At 38.3% G+C, this 9,543-nt stretch overlaps 1 long non-coding RNA gene across 1 annotated transcript; it reads right to left on the bottom strand.

Moving 5' to 3' along the window:
• Positions 1 to 280: 280 nt before the first annotated feature.
• On the bottom strand, positions 281 to 9,132 carry LOC140327246 (uncharacterized). The gene is made up of 3 exons (XR_011920002.1): positions 9,008 to 9,132; positions 5,997 to 6,112; positions 281 to 414 (listed from the first exon to the last, which is right to left on the bottom strand). It is a non-coding gene; the product is annotated as an uncharacterized lncRNA (long non-coding RNA).
• Between the last annotated feature and the right edge of the window lie 411 nt (positions 9,133 to 9,543).

Genomic DNA, 9,543 nt, shown 5'->3' with positions numbered 1-9,543 from the left:
ACCTGAACGATGAAAGGAATGTTTAATCTACTGGTCTCATCAATGACTCCAGAACTACAATTAGGGTGTTACAGAGCAGTTTTTATCCTTAGCTTTGTGCTTTTGTGTTTGTTCATGACGGTGACCAAATAATGAGTGTCAATCATGTCCACAGACACACAAAGCTATGTATATGGAATGCTCTGAAGCCGGTATTATCATTACCAACCCTTCAGTGATTTCCATTCTCCTATTAACAAGCATTATTAAAGCATTACTTACATTTATGAAGTTCCTAAAGGATCCAATCATGGGCGACATGCCTGTAGGTTTACATTGTATGCAGAAGAACCAGCAGCGTTCTCATATGTGCATGGAAGAGACCCCAATATTGATCGAAATCTGATATTTTACACCTTTGACGGAGGTTTTTATCTTTAATAAATATTATATTAATCAATTAAGTGTTCATGAATAAAAGTATGCCATGTCAAACTATATCTACTCCAAGGATCCTCTCCGGGACCTTGTCCACCCCAAAGACTTCCCACCATTACACATTTTATCCTCCAGAATAACTACTATACTACATTGTTTTATGTATTTTATTTTACTTGGTACAGTAGGGCCAAACAAAGGCACAAATATAACCCTTTTATGCATAAAACAACATTTTTTCACCTTCCCATACATTTTATGCATTATCTGCAGAAAGTTTTGGTCTCTCATTCTTCTATGGCTGCCTAATCTTTACCACTCCTAACATATGGCAACGTCAATCCTCCAGAGCTATAAAAACTGTATCTGATACTTCTTGGTGTGTTAGATGCTATGGGCCCTCCTGCCAGTGTGTGTGTGAATACAGACTCATAATATCTATTTTATAATGACAGCTCATCTGTGACCAAAGTGGTGGCTAATGTCCAAAATATAAACATCAGCATTGATGTGTGATAAGTCAATGTAGGCTGATACCTAACTTGGCAAGATATTAGAGAGAAATAACTAAAGAACACAAAAGATGTAAGGTGAGTGTTAGACCACCTTACTTTTATTCCTCCAACGTTTTGATGTGCCAGGTGTAGAGATCAAACGTTAGCTTAATTGAACCCTAAGCAGGTGCAGCTAATGTGAAATTAGATGATGAGGAGGTTGGAGCGTCATAGTCATTATTGATAAAACCAATATTTCTTTGCTATTAAATGTGAACCTGGCTGTAATATCATTTCAGCAAATGTTATGGGGATGGGAAATGCTAATGGCAGTAAATGTTACACGTTCAGGTAAAATGAATACAGCAAATGTACATTGCAGGAACAAGTTGTGGCAGGCGAACCGTTGAGCCATTGTGATCAGCTAGAAGCACCATTCATGGTATAAAATCTTAATGGAAATCAGTTTGATGAAGAAAGGACGAAGTTTGAGAATTTGGTCCATACAAGGTCAATATAGTCATGGCTGTGGTGCTAATAATGTGGTGCCATTAGCACAGGAGTCTTTTTTGACTTTTTTGGCTGTATAGAGAGATCCTATGTGACATCAGCATCAGGCAAGTAATTCCACAGTTTTTGAAGATCAGTATTACCTACCTACCTACCTGTATGAAAAAATCCCACTTGAGGCCGTCTACTACAAGAGAGTGAAAGAAAAGCTGCTTTCATTACAGCTAATGCAATGCTAAATTTTAGGAGAGCATCTCAATATTTCTTCTTTCACTGTTGTCAGTGTTGACTAGTGAAGAAGAGTTCTCATACTCGTGTATATGATGCATGTGCAAGAATGTGCACATGCCTACATGAATAATGCTCATTTACACGCCTTCATCTCCTTGCTTGCAGATACCCAGCTTTGTATATAACCAACCTGACCTGTGCTGGTGGTATAGACTCGGCTTGTATTTTTGACCTCCTGTTCTAGACCTTGGCTTGTTCTCAATCTTCTTCTATCTGCCATTTTGTACTGTACCTGCTGCATGTTGCCGACCTTGGCTTGTCACCAGACCAATTTCTGATCATCATTTGTGTACATCTACTTGCAGCACGTTGATAACCTTAGCCCATTACCCAAGCAGTTACTACCAGCACCAATTCCCCCATTCCTCATAAACTCTAGAACCTTGGGGGCAGAGCAGTAAAAGAAGCCAACTTTTCTCTTTGGGCATCCACCAAGTACATAATAGATATCATATGCTTCTGTACATTGTTAGTAGAAGAACATAACTTATTTCATGGTCCATGCTAGTGAAACGTCTTATAATTGCTGCATATTTTCATCATTTAATTACATTCCGGATTCCACTTATTACAAGCTCTTGTGAATTAGCCCATAATCTACCATGAAAAAAGTTAAGCCATACAGGCCTTATTGTTTCCGCATGATTTGTGATGTGTTCATTTTACTCTTACATCAGACTATAGAACATATACTCTACTAATTCTCTGCCACGCTATAAAAGCCTACAATATCTCTGCCTGCTTTCAGCTTACATTTGCAAATTTTATTTGTCTGACAAGGTCAAAAAATAATTCAGAAGAGGAGAATCTGTGCACAGGATTTACCAGGGAATAACATCATACAAAAAATGTTTCTGGTAGCTATGGGTAGTTAACCTCCCTAGCGTTCTAAATCTGTGCAAATCCATTTTTTTCCATATTTTTTGCATGGAAATTTATTTTACATTGTAGGCTATAATTCTTAGGCATAACTCAACAATATTTAATAAAGTTAATATTATTAAACCCTCCGATCCCCAGCTGCAATATGCGGCTGGAGATCGGAGGGGCAGGATGTGTCCCCAGGACCTGCAAGGACCAGCAAGACGCCGGGGGACACCAGCGGAACAAGGTAAGTGGGGTGTTTTGTAGTTTAAAGCTACCCCGAGTGTGACTCGGGATTACCACTTTTGCTACACTAAATCCACCCCAAGTGACACTCGGGATTACCGCTAGGGGGTTATGCACTGGTTTTCCTTAAATTGTCTGCCTTTTTATTGGTTTGCTACCTACAGTCATTAAATGTAAGTTGCTATAATTTGTATGTATAAAAAAGACTGAAATTAAAGGGGAGCAACCTATACATTTCAGATAATGTCATGTAATGTGCACACAATATAGTTCTCCTAGTAAAGCAGGAGTAGGATGAAGGGGAAATCAATATGTTATATTTGTGTCTTCAGTCTCAGGAGATGGTCTCGTACAAGTATAGGCGGGATCACTGCTTTGAAGAGGCCAGCATTGCAGAAGAGTGCAATCAGAACTGTGATTTTAAATAAAATAATTGGTCAGGAGGGCTAAAATAAGGGTTAGCTTACTTTTCCTGCAATATGCCCATGAGGAGTATCTATTAAAACAGTTACAATCTCTTACTAATAGAGGGGATTGGATGTGATCGCACCAAGTCACCACCCAAATTGACCCTCTTGTGGTCCATGTCAAACTTCATGCCTGGTTATGGTACAAAACAGGGAACTTTTCCTCTTCACCTTCCCCAGGCTTTTTGGTCTCTAGAACTTCAGACAGCAGCACTGACATGATGACTCTCTGCATAAGTTTGCTGTCAATAAAGGACAATTTTGGTGACACCCTGCACCTACTGTATGAACTCATCCTTCTGTGTTGAGTGGCATTGGACTTTATTCTTCCTATAAGACACAGGACATCTTGTGTTGGGGAAGAGGTACTGTTGTGGACAGCTCCAGATTGAATGTGTATTTAAACCTGAGCTACTTTTTTAAACATTTCCTAGAGGACTTTTTAAAGGGGAACTAAACTATAGAAACTGAGATGAAACACTGGCTGGACAAAGAACTCTATTTCCTAAATTTGTAGGCACCCTCACATACTGAGAAAAGTTTTTTTTTCAGGAGGAATTCCATACAAAAGGTTAAATTTAAAGGTACAGCTAACATTTCTAAATTGTTGCAACATCATAGAATATCTTCACTTTCTGAGTTCTGGTTTACTTTAAGGAAATAAATGCCAAATGTTAAGCTTTAAGAACAATTAGATTGGATATCAAAAAAGGAAACATTTGCTGGGACTTCTAGGGACTTGTTTAGGAGCATCCTATACAGACACTGCTTCCCCATATCATTATTCACTACAAGTTTCATAAACCACATGCATTATTAACCTCTTCCAAAAAAGAATAGAGGCAACTATTAAATCTAATATAACCCATCTTTTATTAGAATTACCAGCAGTGTACAGCCACTGAATACTAGATATCCATTTACAAGCTTACCTCTGATAAGGGTACCTTTTACAAGTGTTTCCAAAAAAACAATTGCTCGCCTTAAGAATTCTTACTTTCTACTCTTCATATTCCAAATAAGTGACCCAGAAAGCAACTCAGGCATAGGGATTTATAAATATTGAAGCAAAAGAAGCCTTAGAGAAGCAGCTGAAGCAATGGAAGTCCGCATATCTCTGATAGGATTCTTTAGGAGTGAAACTGATTTTGGCCATGCACACTAAATCCAAAAATTATTTTTTTAGCCCTTCCCAACAGCACATATTTACCTCTGTTTCACCCTGGAGTTTTGTATGAGTTAGGAATTGGAGCCTGCACAGGGCTGAGGTCTCCCCCCCCTCCATAGGCCAGTGCTGGGTCACAGCATCATAACACTATTTTTGCTTTTGTTTTTCCTTTTAAAAAATTCTCTTTATAGAAATTTCCATAAAAAAAGTCCTAGATAGGTGGGGGAAACAACAAATACAAATACAGAAGTAGTACAAAACAATAAATTAAAAACAACAAAAAAAATATGGAATAAAACTACGAATAAACAGTTAACCCACAATTTACTTACATACAAACAACTTGAACTTTGTTGAACTTAGGCTCGTCATGAAGTTTCTATTGCTGCAAAGTAAATCCATAAGTGTATGATGCAAACATTAAGTGACAAGTGCCTGCTATACTTAACTATGAAGACTTTATGTGCTAATTTTCAGGATGGAGATTTTGAGGCCTTTACCAGTGTCAGCTCCTAACGTTTCTAATCTTGCTCACAGACGGATTTTGGCAGATTACTGAATCTCGTCTCGTCTAAATTTGGGGGAACATTTTGAGTTTATAATTGGGTGTCAGCCAAGAGGGTGTTGGAAGGGTAAATGCCAAGAAGAAATTGAACACTCCAAGTTAATTTTGCATTTTGAGCAAATTATGGAAATTTTTGTGAATGTCATTGTTAATGAAACATGATTGCCCCTCTATGATTTGAAGGCCAAACAACAGTCCTTACAGTAGTGCCATTGGGGATTCACAGCCATAGAAACCTGAGAAATGATGTGCCTAATGTGTTAAAATTCCGATGTTTCGGAATAGCATGCTTTGTTTTCAGGCTCTAGGTCATTCCCTGCTTGGTTGACCCTCAAACTTTTCAGCCTTTTTTTGTAGGATTCACAAATGCCACCTGTTTAGTGCCAAAGGGCGATCTCAGATGGGTAAATATAGTGCTATGTAGGAAAACCTGAATGCAAGCTAATATTGTTGCCCTAAAAGTTCTCTTTCTGAGTTTCTGAGTTTCTGAGAACAAATAACAATAAAATTAATTTTAAGCTTTATCAAGCATTTTTTTGCAATTGCAAAATGTAAAATATTACAACACAAATAGGAAGAAAACATACAGAAAAGAAAAAAGAATCCTCCAACAAGAAAAAGACAGAAAGACTTATATATGCTTATTTACATATATATTATAAGGCCAACGGAACTGATTTATTAAAGCTCTCCAAGGCTGAAGAGGATACTCCTTCATCAGTGAAGCTGGGTGATCCAGCAAACCTAGAATGGATTTCCTAAAAGTCTTTGCTATTTGTTGGCAAATGATTTCAGTCCTGGACCAGATTTGTTCCAGGTTTGCTGGATCACCCAGCTTCACTGATGAAAGTGTATCCTCTCCAGCCTTGGAGAGCTTTAATAAATCAGGCCTTATATGTTCCTCAATTCAACAACTTCAAGCTCCAATCAGACCACTGAATCATTAAAATGCATCCCTCTGTCTATTTCTCTACCTTTTCAATGTGCTTTTCCTCTTTCCTGTGTCCCATTCTTCAACTTCCCAAGTGATCAGCTACCGGGAATATTGAAATTTGGAGCTTGGTATCCTATTGTCAACCCAGATCCTAAACTAAAAGAAATCAGAATAGTAAAATCATAATATTTCCAATTTAGCCAAAAACAGCAATATAATAAATTATTACAAATAATAAATTCACCAACATTTTTTTTAACTTTTCTCTAGTGAAACCCCATGTGATCTAAATCATTTAAAAAAAGGAAATTCACTGATATCTTCCCTCTGCCGAGCCGGTCGGATGAGTTTAATACCTGTGATCGTCACTCCCTGTACTTTCTCTTACAGGCTCACCTGTATTGTGTGACTTAGCTAGAGAAATCATATCAGGGATACACCCAGAAGTGTGAAAACACTTTCAGATGGTAGAACAGTGAAAAGGTGGGCATTAGAAAGCATATAAAGCCTATAATGTTTTCTTTTATCAGGTTTGTTTAACAAGTCAAAAAAAGAATTAAAAAACTGACTTTGCTTGTAATTGGGTGACTGAAGGGAACACAACTTCACATCATTCACTTTGCAATGTTAATATGCTCTGCTCTTTTTAGTAAACCGACCCCATTAAATTATTCATCAGAAAGTGTTATCTGATGTATATGGCCATGCACAAATTCATTTTTCTTCAGATATTTATTAACATTAGGTGGTGGTGACAATAGGAGGGAATGGATAGTGGTTTTGTACATCATTTTAAAAGTTTAGTTAGGGCTCAGTAAATGTTTTTTTCCTTGTATTCTTCTCTGAGTCTTAAGGCTTCTTCTCACTAGGCTCCTAGTTTTCTATAAAATTTGGAGTTTATAGAACTCAATAGCTCAAGCTATAATTGACATACATAAATTGATTTTTTAAAATAGAACTGAACCCCACCATATTCACCTATACAAAAAATCTATAGATACTTCCCTGTCGCAGCCAACTGCTGGAAATATTCCTATATAGCCGGCTGTATTGACATTGGCACTCCCAGCCTGATTTCTATTATGTGGTTTGTAAATACATTGATTGCACACAATTATGCTAGTAGCACTCAAAGTGTACTCCTGCCAAGGTTTTCATTACTGCCTGTGTCCTCACTGAGAAAGTTACTTCCTGTATCACTCTGACACATCGGGCCTGATTTATTAAAGCTCTCCAAGACTAGAGGGGATAACTTTTATAAGTAAACCTGGGTGATCCAGCAAACCCGGAATGGATTTCCTAAGTCATTTGCTATTTGTTATCAAATGTTTCTAATCCTAAACCAGATCAATCCCAGGTTTGCTGGATCACCCAGCTTTACTGATGAAAGTGTATCCTCCTCAGCCTTGGAGAGCTTTAATAAATCAGGTCCAGTGTGTAGCAGACAGGAAATGAGGGAAAATCTCCCCCACGTGGAAACATACAGCAGCAAACACATCACAGAGCTACTCTTCTCTACCTTGTATATAACTAAAATATTTTAGCTGGAGATCCACTTTTAAAAGACAAGATAAAAGGGAAACTTTTGTATTGTCTTGAAACTTGATAGATTTTGTAGTATTATACACAATTTTGGATACATTTTAGAAAAGATGCTCATGTCCATTCTACATGCTATACATTGAGTGTGCTGGGACATTTTTAGGGTTGATTTATAAATGAGAGTGAATATTGCTATCAGCTCTTTAATATGCTTATTTTGTGGTCCGATCATAAAATGCAGAATGGTAATTGAAGCTTGTGGGGTCCCGTAGGGTTTCCTCTGCTTGTTGCAGCACCAAGAATTCCTTTATCGGAGGAGAGCAAGTTCCATTACCCAGCTCTCCATCTTTCCCCCCTCAATTTTTCATCACTTTCTTTTTGCCGTAGAGTCGGTAAAAGCACATCTAGAAAACATATCACTGTGCTTTAAAAATGTGTGAAAATCTTGTATTCTGATCACATGCCTGTTTTATGTCACCCTGTACACATAGACCAAGCTGTGACCAAGTGAGGCCAAAAAGGATTTGGAAGACCTAAAGCATCTCCAAGAGTGCCAGAACAGTTCAGCAACTTTTTTATTTTTAATTTAAAGTGATTCACTTCATTCTTCCTGTTATCCTATTTAACATTATCTGTCCATATTTCCCTAAAGTGACCCTCTCACTACAAGGTCACTTTTGGCTAACCTGTTTATAAGTTTTTAATATTTTTCTTTCTATTAGTTAATTTTAAAAATAATCTATATTCTCTGGTGCTGCAGGTATTTATCCATCGGTTGTGGTTCTCCTGCAAACTTGTACAACTTAGCACCCAAGGTCGCATTTTTACATTTTTTTAAATAGATTTAAATTTTTAAAGTTATTTAAATAATAATGTTTTAAATTAATTATTAATTTAGGCCAGCTAACACTTGGTACCCCACCCTTCTTGCACAAATCAGTGCACCCCTGACTTCTGTCTCCCCTATAACCCGCTATCAGATACCTTCAAGCTGCCAAGGCAGCTCCTTCTCCACTACCAGTGCCCAGTGGGCAGGGCACCTGGCCAAGTAAAAGTAGGGTAAGGGTGAGCCAACCATGTGAGGTTGCTTGGTGATGGTGTTCTCTGAAGCTTCTGCCAAACCTCTTCAGATTGTCTAGAGGGCCTAAATTCCTCCTCAGGTGTGTAAAGGAGAGTACAGAGGAGAAGAAAGCTGTATTGGAGGCACAAGATCCCCAAACAAGTTAGGTTCGGATAGCTTAGAAAGCTGCAAATGGTGAGGAATTGGCAATGGTAGTGGCTTTGGCACCCTAGGCCATGGTCTAGATTGCCTTGTGCAAATCATTGGTAGGAACCCCAACTTCTAGAGGGAGACCATGTATTCTACACTCCTAGAAGTGTGAAATAAACCCTTCCTCATCATGACCCCTTCGTGAATTGTATTCCCTAACTACAATCTATGCAAGCTCCCTTCTAGAATTTGTGGTGTCTCTGCACCCTTAAGGTGATAAGAAAGACCACCATACATACCCGCTCCAATTTCTTCATTGCTGTATATATCCCCAAATATTGAGTGGAGGACCACACTTTATGGACGGCCTTGAACGAAAATTCTATGAAGTGTAAGGGGTTGTTTTTGAGCTGAAATGGTTCATCTATAATTCAGTGCTGCATGTTTCTATTGCCGTTTTACAAGTCTAGGCTGACAGATGAACAGTACTTGCTGGAGGTTAGTTACGTAATAAAAGTATAAATAGCTGCATTAGATATGCGGCCAGCGTAAGGTCTCTTCTGTATTCATGGCTGCCTATTACCACTATCAATTGGGCAGAGTAGCTGGCAGTGCAGCATTTACAGGAAACAGAAATGAGAGGCAATCTGTAATGATTGTGGAATCGAGTTAAAAGCAGAATCAATCCCATTCTATTCACCGTCCCCCATAGCAGCTATTCCTTCACCTTTGGCCGTGACCAAGAGAATATCACTTGCAATAAAACTTAATACGTTCAGCTTCATCGCGCTGGACTGACTATGTAGCTAGGAAATGGGTTGGAGGAAATTCCTGG

Source organism: Pyxicephalus adspersus, chromosome 3, assembly GCF_032062135.1.
Source record: "Pyxicephalus adspersus chromosome 3, UCB_Pads_2.0, whole genome shotgun sequence".
Classification (NCBI taxonomy): domain Eukaryota; kingdom Metazoa; phylum Chordata; class Amphibia; order Anura; family Pyxicephalidae; genus Pyxicephalus; species Pyxicephalus adspersus.
The sequence above is the reverse complement of the archived record's forward strand: the minus strand, read 5'-3'. Positions and strand labels throughout refer to the sequence as shown.